Source organism: Triturus cristatus, chromosome 2_1, assembly GCF_964204655.1.
Source record: "Triturus cristatus chromosome 2_1, aTriCri1.1, whole genome shotgun sequence".
NCBI classification, from domain to species: Eukaryota; Metazoa; Chordata; class Amphibia; order Caudata; family Salamandridae; genus Triturus; species Triturus cristatus.
In genome coordinates this window covers 791617314-791632227 of record NC_140581.1, presented here as the reverse complement: position 1 = coordinate 791632227, position 14914 = coordinate 791617314, and positions in this window count along the sequence as shown.

Below are 14914 nucleotides of genomic sequence, written 5' to 3'. Positions count from 1 at the left end.
AAGTAATTTGGCAAAGATTTTGTAATCTACATTAACTAACGAAATCGGTCGGTAATTTTTACAAAATTGGTGATCACGACCTTCTTTGGGGATCAGACAGATGGTAGCATCTTGAAAAGTGCCTTCAGCCTTGCCAGATGAGGAAAATGATTGAAAGAGGATTAAAAGTTTAGGTAGTAAAATGTCTGAAAAGTGCAAATAAAATTCCACAGGAAAGCCGTCAGGGCCAGGGGTTTTGCCTTTAGTAAGGGATGTCAAGGCTGCAGAGAGATCATGGAGAGAAAGATCGAGGTCAAGGTCCGGAAAATTCAGGTGAGAATTAGACGGTTTAGGGAGTTTCTCAAAATAACTCTGAATAAGGGAAGGAGTGGGAGGACACTCTGGGGTATAGAGATTCTGATAGAACAATTGAAACTGCTCAAGGATTTCTTTGTCTTTGTGGAGAAGACTGCCAGCAGAAGAATATATAGAGTCTATAAGAGTGCGCTCCTTACGGGATTTAAGATAATTGGCCAAGAGCTTACCAGATTTATTGCGACCTCCGTAATACCGTGCACTACTGCGAAGAAGAATCGAAGAAGCATTATCCGTAGTTAATTTGTTGAATTCTAGTTTAGCTCGCAGGAGATCTGGTGACATAAGTTTATCAGAAGAAGTGTAGAACTGGTGCTCCAGAAATTTTATATGGGCCAGGGAGGACTTCCGCTTTTGAGTAAACTGTTTCTTCTTCCGAGAGACAAAGTCAATGATGAAACCCCTCGCAGAGGCTTTAAAGGAATCCCACAGAGTGTGGGAAGAAATGCTAGGGTCTGAATTAAGAGAAAAAAATTCCTCAACGAAAGAGCGAAAAGAAGAAGAAAAATTGGGATCTGTAAGAAGTGCACTATTAAAGCGCCAACGGGAGGGTTTAGGATGAGGTGGGAGTAGGTCAAAATCTGTCACGATGGGAGCGTGGTCCGAGATGACAATAGGTTCAATGGAAGAAGACAGAACATTCTGAGATAAAGATTTAGAGAGGAAAATATAGTCAAGGCGAGAGAAAGATGAGTGAGGAGGAGAGAAAAAGGAATAATCCAACGTGTCAGGGTGTGAAAGACGCCAAGAGTCGATAAGGTGTGATTGTGAAATAGTATTAAGAAATTGTTTGTGGGGTTTGTGTGGTGTGAAACGGACTGTGGATTTACGGTCAAGGAACGGGTCAACAATCTGGTTGCAATCACCACCAAAAACAAATGATACATCCTTATATTGAACACATTTCTCTGTAATCAAAGGCCAAAAAGAACAGTCTGCTTGTACAGGCCCATAGACATTAAAAACAGTCAAAGGGATAGAGTTTAGCAGTAATTTGGCCAGTATCCAACGACCTTCAGATACCGTCTCCTGGGACAGAACCGTACATTTAAGCCTCTTGTGACAGAGGATAGCAACTCCATTCTTTTTGTTGTCAGAGGGTGAAAATAAAACTGTACCCACCCAACTTCTTTTTAACTTCAGAGATTCAACATCATTAAGGTGAGTTTCTTGCAAGAGAGCAATATCTGGATTGTAGGAGGCCAGATGGGACAAAACTCTCTGCCGCTTAATAGGGTTAATGAAACCTTTTACATTCCAGGTAATAACTTTGAATTAACAAATAACATAGAATCAAATAGAATAGAAGAGGTAAAGAAGAAGAGGCATACGCAAAAGACAAGTCGAAAAGGAGAAAACTTTGAGAAGTATCGATAAAGTAGGTTGAGAAAAGAAGGAGAGAGGTAAAGAGAAACAAAGGAGAATCGGAATTGATCAACCAGTACAGGGGAGAGAAAAGGAAAATACTCTGAATTTAAACGCAATAGAACATGAATAGAAACAGTACCTACAGCAACAATGAAAAAGCAAGGAGATAGCATATCAAAGACAATAAATACTAACAAAAAGGAAAATCGCAACAAATGCAGGGAGGTAGAAACAGAAGGGAGAATATAAACAGAAAGATAAAAACATGATACAAATAAAGAAGAGACAAAAGAGAATAATAGGATGAAAAAGACGAGGGAGAAAAGAGATAAAGGACAAGAGAAAAAAAGTACAAGAAGAGACAGTACATATCCAAAAAGGATGACTGAAGGTAACATACCTGAGGGGGACATAGAAAAGGTGGCGGGGTTGTGGAAGGATTCGAGAAGACTGACCACCCAAAACCAGGAGAACACACCGAGTCAGGACGGAAGACGAAAAAGACAAACCGTATGGAGTGAAGGAGAACACATCAGTCTGCCTAGATGAAGAAAAAGAGGATGTGAACAAATCAGATGGAGGAAAAAACAATAAAACAACATGCGTGGAAAAGAAAGAAACAACAATCTGTTAGATGAAAAAAAAAAAAAAACTTGATCTAAGAGAAACGCACAATAAGACACAAAGCAATGCAAAAACCTTTTAGATAAAACCTGCAAGAAAAAAAGAGAGTTAAGCATTCAACCACAAGCAGTAGAAGTATCCATGCCAGCATTAGACTGAATGTGAATAAAGTTTTTAAGTTCCGCAGGATCTTGAAAAGTCCGGGTTTGGTTCTGATGAGTAACTTTAAAGATGCAGGGGTGGAATAAGCCGTATCTGGCTCCAAGAGAGCGTAGAGGGGCACGAAGGTTCAAAATTCCTTCCGCCTTGCAGCAGTTGCGTTTGAAACATCCTGGGAAAGAAAAACCCTCTGACCTAACCATGAAACTTGACGCTTGGCTCTAGCCGCAGAAAGGACCAGAAGAAGATCTGTAAACTTTAAGAAGAGAATGATAACTCCACGAGGCTTGGATGAGGTGGAGGAGCGAGGGCCAAGTCTATGAGCTCTTTGGATGCTAAGAGAGGTAGTGGCAGGCAAATCCAAAAGTTTCAGGAGGAAGGAGGAGAAAAACGGAACAGGATCATCCCCTTTCAGGGACTCTGGAAGGCCATAAATGCGCAGATTATTCCTCCTATTTCTATTTTCTAACTCCTCAGTGTGGCGCTGGAGGGCAAGGACGGACTTCTCTAATGAGGCAATACGTTGAGAATTGACTTGGATCTCTGAAACCTGCTGTTCCACCGAAGAAACTCTGTTATCCATAGTTGACCATTTTAGTTCAAAGTTCTGCATTTTGTTATTAGTCTCCTCAACAAATGGGCGTAAAGCACGGATCTCCTCCAGGAGTAACTCCAGAGAGATAGGAGAAGAAGGTTTGTCCGGAGGAGGAGAATCCTGCTTCAAGCGTTTAGAGGATGTAGAAGGAGAAGAGACCTTACTTGAAGAGGGCTGCGAGGAGGAAGCACGGTTAGGAGCTGAAGCCGCCATTTGGTCTGGAGTAGAAGACAAATCAGCAGCTGAGGAGGAGGCAGATGACGTCGCAGAGGCGTTTTTTGAGGGCACAAAAACAAACTTCGGATTACGTAACTTGCCCATAGGTATTGAGGGGCCAGGTAACCCAATGTACCAAGGCTAGGAGGAAGAGAAGAAAAAGAAACTTCCTGACCCTGACAGGCAGGCACCGTACAGTGCAGATAGGCGGCACAGATGTGAGGTCAAGACTGAACTGAGCGAAGTGTCGCAAAAAACATTCAAGTCCCTGCTGAAAAAGCTGAGGCAGAAAAAGGTGCAGCGCTTCAATAAACGCCGAGGTGAGAGTGGATTTTATTCAAAAAAAAAAAAAACATGAGAGCTGAACAAAAAATGTGCACGAGCAACCACCACAGCTATCATCAAACCTCATAGGATCGCAGCGCCAGATGAAGGCATTTATAACAAAGGGAAGTCCAGTGCCACTTCACATGGTTCAAAAACGTAATCCTGAAGAATCTCCTCAAAAAAGTAGTGAAGGCAAGTCAAAGAATAAAATGTAGTGCCCAAAAGCAAGTTAGCGCCATAAAAACAGTCCTTCCACACATAGCGCAAAAAAGGGCATAAAATATCACCTCAGTAGAAATTCACAGCTGGTAAAACCAAGTGGAGGAGAAGGTAAAATAGAAGTAAATATCAAACCTCCATAGCATTCCTGTGCAGAAACCACTCCTGTGTCTCCTCAAAAAGGCTTCAAAAATGCGTGGAAAACATACATTAGGAAAGTAAGCAGGCAGCATTTATGTCAGACTGTGTGAATGCATTGAGCGCTCCGAGATACACAAAATGGCGGCCGCACTGAGGAGGATCGAAAAAGCGGCATTAGTGACGCACGCAGGCACCAAAATCCAAAATGCAGACCTCAAAAGACAGGCGGCAGGCTCCAACGTTGGAATTCAGCGCAAACGCTCATGTCACGGTTTCGAGAGCGCAGGACATCTCGGAACATCGTCCCGGCATAGCGGAGCTCCCGTGCTAGGCGGCCATCTTCTTCGGCGTCCAAGCCACGCCCCCCGACATGGGCATTTTCTGATGTAGACACAATTAGTATTATCATAAATGATAAAGTGTTTAAGTTACATTGTTTGTCCCGTAATTGGGTGGTACATTTTTGGGCCCTTTAGAAGATAGGTACTATGTGCATGTGCATATGTAATGTTATAGTTCAGCTAAAGTTGAGAGACAGCACACAGTGGCTTAACGTAAACTGATGGGGCCCCCCTGCAGCTGTGTTGTAAAGGACCCGAGTCTCCTGTCTCTCACAGATATACGCCAGCCTTAGGTTGAGGGGGCGGGGGGCACCCTTGAAGGGGTAAAGGCCTAAAGGGTTGCCCCACCCAGCACCACAGGGATGGCAGTGTCCTGCATTAGGCCCCTGACGGGACACTATGCTATTGAACAAATATTCTCCTGACCATTCCAAAACCTATGAGTGCTAATTACGGCTCACCAGTTTGCCCAATATGTGTCTATATGCCAAAAGCGGGAATTGAACCTCGGAGGCATGATCCCACAACAAACGTTGACAGACTTGGCACACTTACTATGCCCACGCCAGTCAGAGGAGGGGGTCTGGGGGTTATTGCACTGTGTTCTGTATCTCGTGATTGCTGTTTGATCGGTCTTTCATCACCGGTGCGGGTAAACTCGTGCTCGGCTGACAGCTACCTTTTAGTTGAGTGTGCAAGGTTCAAAGAAAGTAATGCATGTTCACTCCCAATCAAGGAAATATCGGTGGCTTTTTTTTTGTTGCGGACTTCTTGCCCAAATAAGGAGTTCGGGGCTGTCGGCTCTTGCTGGTGTCAGTCGGATTTCTCTGGGATTGCATCATGTGCTCGGCGCACGGGTCTGTGTCATGCGACAGGGCATTGTACCACCAAAGTACACGGCGGAAGACTCTATTGGAATCTCGGCAGCGCGCGGTTTCACCGAGGGAGCTCGGGTTACATCAGAAAGTATGCGGTCAGAGCCTGAAACCCTGCAGTCCGACGGATGACAAGGTGACCGCCAAGGACAGGCTGCAGGTGCCTCGGCGAGGGTAAACCAGCTCGTCTCTCACTGGCTGCACGAGGAATCCCGGTCTCGTGTCGTGCGGATGACTAATTGTTATATATAAACGGTTACGCGCCGCGTCATTAAAGCGAGAGAGAGAGAGAGAGAGAGAGAGAGTGGGGCTCGGTGCTGCTAAGCCCGCCGCCTTTGTATACATGCTCGGGGACAGCCCGACTTTATTTAGAGACGTAATCTGTTTAACTGAGGTAATGAAATAACAGACGTTAATATCCAAACCGTCTCAAATGCCTGCGCTGTGATGGAGTATGGCTCCACTAACTGTTTATTTATAAGCAGAAAAAGTTACCTTAGCCAGGCAGTGAGAGCAGCCGACCAAAGAGTAACACATCTTGGCAGACAAATGCTTTCGGTGTGCCTACGCAGATAGTGCCCATCACGCCGCTGTTTTTCTTTTCCCTAGGTCCTCATTCTGATGGGGGCGCTAAGCCCGACTATGAACGAAAGGAACCAGGATGCATCTGGCGCACACCAGGGGTGATGCCCGCACCATTTCATAAGGGAAAGCCTGGTACAAATGATGCAGGCCAAAAGTGCCCATGCGGCAGGGCACAAGCCCTAAAAATAGAAGTGGGGGGCTGACCAAGTTAGGCAGTATGCAAGTGACATCATGATGCGTGCCATCACAGCTTTACACACGTGGGTATGCAGGGTTCGAGTCGGGGTACCACGCGGGTGGACGGCGTCCCCCCACTTATTTTACCGGGAGCTCGATAACTGGAGCAAATGGAGCCACACATTCACTCTTTGGCCTCTCTGGGGCGAGATCGGAGCTCATTCAAAACGCTGCTCGTGCTGGCTGCTCTGATGCAATCGCATCTAAGGGGTGAGCGAGGGGAGGCAATGAGTCTGATGGTGCAAGCCACCTTTCGTGACGTCAGTTCCTGTCGTGACGTCAGCGTCCCCCCACTTCTTTTTTTAGGACTTGTGCCCGGTGGGTATGGGGCCGAACAATCATCGCTAGTGTTTAGAGGTAAAGACACATTTGTTGTTCATACTGCCCTCACCCACAGAAATCTGTGGCATGCTTCATAATAGGGCTGCTAACACACCTCTGCACAAGCCGACGACAGAGGTGGAGCAATAGGGAGGGGGTGACAAAACAAACATATAGAACGACTGTGGGATCAAGAAAAGGAATGTGCAGAGAATAATGTTAAAACAACACAGGGCGGGGCGTAACACAGGACCCCGTGGTACGGGGGGCCCACCAAGCTCCAGAGGGCCCCCTCAGCACAGCACTTGGGCTGCAGAGCTCCTGATTGAGCCTGGAGGGGGCCCCCTCCATGTGCCTTACAGGGAGGCCCCCTCCAAACTACCCTTTATTAGTGGATCCCCTGGTCAGGTTTAAAAAGGTTTTAGAAAACTCAATGGATGGTGGTATACCAGGCTATGATGAACCCTCTACCCCTCCAATCTGTAAAATGTCGACATGTTTCAGCCGGCTAATGCATTGTCCCCGGCTTTCATAAGGACTATGAAAATAGATCCCTTGATCCCTCTCCCTACATCCTTCCTTGTGGAGTAGAGCGGAGTCTGAGAGAATGCTCAGGCCAAATGTGTAGCGTAACTCACTCCCCGAATAATACCTGTAAGCAATGAGAACGTCAATACTTCTACAACAGTGCTCTTGTGAAGCGAGTGTTATTTAAAAAGAACCACATAGTTAATGGGGGTCTCGGTCTTGTGTGAACCAATAGGTCCCTTAATTTTTGACTTCTTTTAAAAGAACAAATTGCACTTCCGGTAAATACCAATATGTGCAATCAAATTTCACCAGCCTAAACAATTTGCATTCTGGAGGTTGCAAAGTTTCTGTCCTCTTACAACGAGGGCCTAGTGTCCTGCTCTGAATTTCCTCTTTTTCTCATTGATTTTTTTTTGTCTGCCACAGGGTGGGAGGAAACAAAAAAAGCTACCCTTATTTGTCCAAATGCGACAGGGCATTGGCTGTCATTGTGTTTACTCATCATGACTAACCAGGTAGAGGATCATCTAGTGATTAGACTGCAGGTAGAAATAGCCAGAAATTATTATGATAGTCATGCTTGGCACCATGGACAACTCTTGATCACACAATATCCCCATATTTTGTACTACTTAATTGGCTGTGGGGTTTAGCATGTGTCTATGGACAATATTTCAAAGTCTAAAATTGTCACTGAGAAATGGTCACCACCACCTCTTCTTTCCTTACATGTAATATATATCTATTGCCACACACCCAATCAGTAATCCTGTGCATGCTATCTCCTCAGATTCCTTTGACAGATGTTTGGTGGAAGAAAGATTACTCAACAACTGTGTGTAACCCACATAATTACAAAAATAGAGGCCAAATGATTTGTTTCAAGTGGTCAGATCTTCGAAGTTCTTCCAGTGCACCAGGATATCTCACGACCACTGTTCAGTAAATGAGAGGTGATAGGCAACAATAAAACTGCAAAGGAGCCGGAAACCTGCAATGACCATCACCAATTCAATCCATTATCCTTTGTCGCAATGTTCTTAAGAAAGTCGACTAAGATGATTTGGTTGAATATGATAAAACAACTGGTAAATGAAGGAAGATCAGTGCAGTTGTAGGTCCCACGTTGAGCTCCGGTCTCAAGTCATCCAAAACAGAAAGTCCTTCTCACTCACTGCCTTTTTCTGGGTTTAAGCCTGATTGAATCAAGTCCAGACAGTTGTGTTGCTCAACAGTAACTCGATTCTGAGTTATCTCTTGTCTGTCCAGAACTTTAGTAAATATGGCAATTCAGAAATCTAAATTTACCTGAATATGAAGGATTCAAAAACGATTTATTCAAGTGCCACTGTTTTTTTCAATCATGAGTATCATGATCTTCCAGAGAGATGTTAATGTTAATGTTAGGTGTTCTTATAGAGCGCGAACTGATACCCGAAGGTGTCCTGGCGTTATGTGAAGAAACAGCTGGGGCTAGGGAGGGAGAGGAAAGTCCACCGGATCAATTAGCAAAGAGCCATGTTTTTAGTGCTTTCCTAAATGGCAAAAGATTGGTCATATTTCTAAGGGCTAGAGGAAGAGCATTCCAAGATTTAACCTCATTGACGGTAAAACTTCTGCCGTCCCAGTTGACTTTCTTTACCCGCGGGATGTTTACGAGTTTTGCGTCTGATGACCGCAGTATTCTCTTTGGTAGATACCAGTGGAAACGGAGTTTGAGGAATTCTGTGCCGATTCCATGAAGGGCTTTGAAAACCAAGAAAAGAGACTTAAATTGAGTTTGTTTCCTAACTGTTAACTAGTGAAGCTTTTTTATTTTGGCTGATATTGACTCATACTTTGGTGTGGCGGTTAGGAGTCTGGCCGCAGCGTTCTGCAACATCTGTAGTTTATTCAATGACCCCTTATGGATAGATAGGTACAGGCTATTGCAATAATCCAATCTGGACATTATAAGTGCTGTAACTACAGTTTGTTGTGCGTCCACCGGCAGGAAAGGCATTATTTTTTTGCAGTTTGCAGGATTTGAGGCTAAACGATGTGGCAGATGCAACCTGATTTACCTGGTCCCTATAATTTAGTTTATCGTCAATCAAAACTCCCAGGTTCTTCACCTTCTTTATTGGCATAGGTAGAGAACCCATATCCTCCGGCCAGCACTTAGGAGTCCAGAATGTAGGGTTCTTACCAAACAACACCACCTCCGTTTTGCCGGAGTTAAGTTCTAAACAGTTTTGGGACATCCAAACCCCCACTGCTTTCATGCAATCCTGCAGCCTTGACGCGGTTTCGTGAGTGACTCCTGGAAGTAGTGTCACCACTATTTGGGTGTCATCCGCGTAGGATGTTAGGTTGAACCCAAAAGTCTGAATTAGGGGTGCTAGTGACGACACATAGACATTGAATAAGGTTGGGCTCAGCGAGGAACATTGCGGCACCCCACAGGGTAAAGAGAAAGATTCCGCTTCAAATTCCTCCAGTGCCACTGTTTGAATTCTGTGAGGGAGGAATGATTTAGTAAGCTTCCACGCATTAGCCTTAACTCCTTGCTCGTCCAAATGGTCCATCAGCAAAGTGTGATGGATTGTGTCGAAGGCCGCAGAAAGGTCCAACATGATCAGTACTGCATTTCCACCTTGGTCCAGAATGGTCCTAATTTCTTCTGTGGATTTCAAGAGCGCCGTTTCAGTGCTGTGGCCCTCTCTAAACCCATACTGAGTTGGATCAAGGGCATGGGAGTCCTGCAGAAATTTATTGAGTTGGGTATTCAGATTGCTTCAATGATTTTTGCAGGGAGAGGTAGCCTGGAAATCGGTCTAAAATCATTGGGATCACTAGCGTCTACATTGGGTTTTTTCAAAAGAGGTCAAATGGATGCATGTTTCCAATCTTTAGGGAAGTAACCTTTTAGATACATATTGTTAATGATAAGAGTCAGTTGCTGTGAGACTGGCTTAGCAGCCAATTTTAATACTGAAATAGGACAGGGATCATAGGGGGAGCCTGATTTCACTTTCTCCAGTAGTTTTTGAAAGTTAGAACCGTTAAGAGTGGAAATGCTATTCAAGATAGGTGCATCCACATTTAATTTTAACTGATCAAATTCCGAATTAGTGTAGGTTTTGGGGGCCAGGTCTAAAAATGTTGAGAAAATGCTATTAACTTTATCCAAATTTTTTTTTGCAATTGTGTTGCAGAGCTCTTGACTAGCTGCAATAGGCAGGGCACGGGGATGGGCTCGAGAATTTTTGGCCGATTTAATTTTATTACTAAAAAAGTTTTGTTTTGTCTTTTTAAGTAACTGTTTATAAAGTGCCAATCCCGCTTTATATTCCTTTTTGTCTTTTTCTTTATAGCCCTTCCTCCAATTTCTTTCCAGATATTTGCAGGCCAGTTTTTGATCCCTCAGCTCCTTCGAATACCATGGTGAGGAGGGCTGCTGTCTCGTATGGCTGAGGCGTTTGTTGGGTGCTAGGGTTTCTCCTGCCGCTTTTAGCCACTTAGGTGCTGATTCCGATCCTGTAAAACCCGGGTACAAATGGTCGTACGGAGCGTTTTCTCCGTACGACTCGTACCCGGGAATTCCACCGTACAAACCAGCAAGTACGATTCGTACAGAAATACCATTTCCGTACGAATCATAAAAAACACCGTACGGCTAAAAAATACATACAATTCCGATCCTGGACAGTGCGTACGCGACGTCCGCACGGAGTCAGGTAGCGTTTTACGGACCAGAAAGTACGATTCATACCCACAGCACTCCGCACGGCTATATTTTTACGGGAGCCAAAAAGTGCCGGAAAAGCTAAGTACGCCGTGATGCACGAGGAAAAGGGGGCCCGCTACGCGACATACACACCATCACCCACATCGTACGTGTCATCATGTACTGTGCGTACCCCAACATTGCATATGTATGGACCGTACCCCCCACCCCCTTATGTACGCACCGTACCCCCACCCCCGTATGTATGGACCGCACCCCCACCCCCGTATGTACGCACCGTACCCCCACCCCAGCCCCGTATGTACGCGCCATACCCCCAGCCCCGTATGTACGCGCCGTACCCCCACCCCAGCCCCGTATGTAAGCGCCATACCCCCAGCGCTGGGGGTACGGCTCGTACATACGGGGCTGGGGTGAGGGTACGGTGCGTACATACGGGGCTGGGGGTACGGCACGTACATACGGGGCTGGGGTGGGGGGTACGGCACGTACATATGGGGCTAGGTGTACGCCACGTACATACGGGGCTGGGGTGGGGGTACAGCGCATACATACGGGGCTGGGGGTACGGCACGTACATACGGGGCTGGGGTGGGGATACGGCGCGTACATACAGGGCTGGGGGTACGGCACATACCCCGGGCACAAGTGTATCCGGGGAAGGGGTCGTACACAGTTTGCTCCGTAAGGGACGTTTTCCATACGCTTGTGCATTTGGAACACCGGTACGGATCGGACTTGTGCGCTCGGACTTCAGTTTTACGACTCGTACGTAAAACTGTCCGGGGACGTCTCGTAGACTTTTCCCGAGGCGATTCGTATGTATTTTTCCCGTACGAATCGTACTTCACCGTTTGTACGGTACTTGTACGATTTGTATGTAAAAAAATACGGATACGAGTCGTACGGGAAAAAAAAATACAGGATCGGAATCGGCACCCTAGTGTATGAGCTGGTAGCCTCATCCAGATTGCTGGGTATTGGGGTGGAAGTAGCAGTTAAAAGGTGGTGTAAGTCCTCTGCTTTTATCTTATTCCAGGCCCTATTCTCAGAGTGTTTTGCGGTTAATTTTGGCACCGTGTGATCCGGCACCGTCAGCTGAAATAGGACTGCAGAGTTGTCTGACCAGACTAACGGCAAGACCTTCGTGAATGAGAGCTGCAGGTTATTAGAGAAAATGCCATCTAAAGTATGGCCAGCTTGATGGATTGCACCATTTACCTTTTGTTCAAGGTTTCCACCTTTCATCAGGTCCAGCAGATTGAAGGTGTCTGGGTCAGAGGGCGGTTTGAGGTGATAATTAAAATCCCCTAGAATGGTATAGGAGTTTGTGCTAATCCCCCTCTCTAGTACAGTGCCTACTTGTTCTAGAAAGCGGCCTCTTGGGCCCGGTGCTCTGTATGTGAGAGTGCCTCTAAAGGTATAATGATTTGAGAGACTTAGCCCAAACTCAAGCGCTTTACATTGCTCAATGGCTAACCGATTAAACAAGGCCATAATGGATTTATGGTAAATGACAACTAAACCCCCCCCTCGCCTCTGTCGTCTATTAAGTGTGTAACAGAAGTTATTAGGGGGTGTGGCCTTTACTAGGTTGGGTCCGGACGCAAGATCTGTCCATGACTCAGTAATAAATGCCGCGTGAATTTTATCATCACCAATGAGGGAGGCAATTTCTAAACTGTGTTTAACAAAAGACCTGGCATTGAAAAGTGCGAATTTCCTTGCGAGGGGAGAGGCGTCCTTTCTTGCTGGGGCTTGTTTGAGTCTTGTATCTATTAAGGGCTGGCCGATAAATTCTGGAATCTTGGTGCTGGAACGAGGACAGTTGGAATGAACACGAGGTAATTCAACGTCAAGATGAAGCTTGCGACAGTTGCGATTTGTAGAGAAACGGTTGAGCTTTAACAAATCATTAACGGAGTATCGAATTGTTTTGTTCGTGCCTCAGTGAATTTTTGCAGGGGGGCTGGCGCTGAGCACGTTGCGAGTGCGGACTGGGGCAGACGGGCTACGCCTTTGGTGCGCCGGCGGCGCGCTCACGCCAGCGTTTGTTTAAGTAGAGTCAGGGGCATGAGATCTAGCCCGCTGACCTGCCTACCTCCAAGATGTCTGCCTCAGTATCCGAAGTCCCATGAAACACACTACGGAGGGCTTCTAGCTGAGGACAGAATGAGTGGAAATAGCGCAGAGGTAAAAACAGTTAAAATTATATTTTTTTAAAATGAAAACAGCGTTGGAGATGTGCAAGTATGTAAAATTAGGTCAAATGCGGGCACATACAATGTAGGTCTCTCCCGGCTGAGCCTCAGGAGGCATGAGATCTAGCCTGCTGACCTGCCTATCTCCAAGATGTCTGCCTCAGTATCCGAAGTCCCGTGAAACACACTACGGAGGGCTTCTAGCTGAGGACAGAATGAGTGAAAATAGCGCAGAGGTAAAAACAGATAAAATGATATTTTTTTTAAATGAAAACAGCATCGGAGATGTGCAAGTATGTAAAATTAGGTCAAATGCGGGCAAATACAATGTAGGTCTCTCCCGGCTGAGCCTCAGGAGGCATGAGATCTAGCCTGCTGACCTGCCTATCTCCAAGATGTCTGCCTCAGTATCCGAAGTCCCGTGAAACACACTACGGAGGGCTTCTAGCTGAGGACAGAATGAGTGAAAATAGCGCAGAGGTAAAAACAGATAAAATGATATTTTTTTTAAATGAAAACAGCATCGGAGATGTGCAAGTATGTAAAATTAGGTCAAATGCGGGCAAATACAATGTAGGTCTCTCCCGGCTGAGCCTCAGGAGGACTTCACCTCCAGATGATTTAACAGAGGTCATAACACCACGTCCTAGCATCAGATGGCAACTCAAATGAAAAAGGGTGTAAAAACCAGGCTGTTAGGACAACACAAAGATGTCTAACACATATTTAATACAAAAATAGTCACCAAGCTTCAAATGAAGGAAGGCAAAAATGCCAAGTCAATGGCCCATAGCTTCTCTCCTGGTAAATTGGAGCATGTAATGCTAAAATCCATACATTTTGGTGCTACATTTATTTTTTCAATGCAAGTGAATGGAAGCAAGAATACTTGACGGGCCAAAACTGTGGGCAGGGTCAAAGGATCAGGTACCAAGCTCTTCATGCGGGAAAAATGCGAGATGACGATAGTAACAGTTTTCATTGAGCAAAAGCTGATTTAATTAATTTCTACAATCCTCACGGATTGTGTCAACTTCAGAACGATGCTATGTTTACTAGAATGGTTAGGCCAAAATATGCGATGTACAACAAAGGATAGCAAAAGGGCAGTGCATTTGAAATATGAGAAAATGTACAATAATGTGCTTGAAGCAGTTATGAAAAAAAATTGCAGTTGTTAATACAAACAGTGTGATATGTGTGCACTTGTTAATACAAACAGTGTGATATATGTAAATTCGTTGTTCTCAAGAACGAAGGTACAATTGGAACAGCTAAGAGCAGAACTAGAGAGGCAGGTTTAAGCTCTGTCAGCTCAGGTATCATTTTTGGTGAAGTATCTCTAGTTATCTCTGCTACATTTGGAACAGCATTTAAACTAAGAATTAAGAGCTGAGCTTTCATTATAGATCAACTAGGCAATAAATGATGTTTACTACTGGTGTGAGGGGCCAACGCATCCTAGTGAGTACATAAACAGTAACATTGACAAAGTAGTGGTCAGGCCAGCTAGATGGTATAAGCTGGTTCACCTGAATTCTGTTATCTATCATTAAAACAAGATAGCCCTTCTGTAACTACCAGATTGCCCTATGCGCCAGTTCGAGCCTCCAGATGGGGGAACTTTTCAACCAATAGCTGAATTTCACAATGTATAACCATGAAACATGGATTCAAAAGCCGACTTCCCCTCGTGTCAACCTGTGTGATCTCGGCGTCTTGCCTTTTGTCAGCTGTTTAGGTACGCTATGAGGACCAACAGGATCTCAGCACAGGCAAAAGTCAGAAACAATATTCATGCCTATGTCAGGACTTCAGGTTTAGTCCCAGCCTAGGGGGGCGAGATAGCATTTCACTCCGAAAATAAAGAAAAGCACTGGAACAGGTACACACCGACCATGTCAAGGTGAGGTTTTAAGTACCTCACGCAGAGCAATAGTTTCAGCAGAGCGTTATTAATCATCTGACAGCAATGTTTAATGTTTGGATGCCAGCTGATCGAGCAGCTGCCAGCTTTCTCCCTTTCCTGCAAAACAGACGTGTATTCCAACTGCAAACCAGGTAACTATGGAGGATGGGTAGTTGCAAGG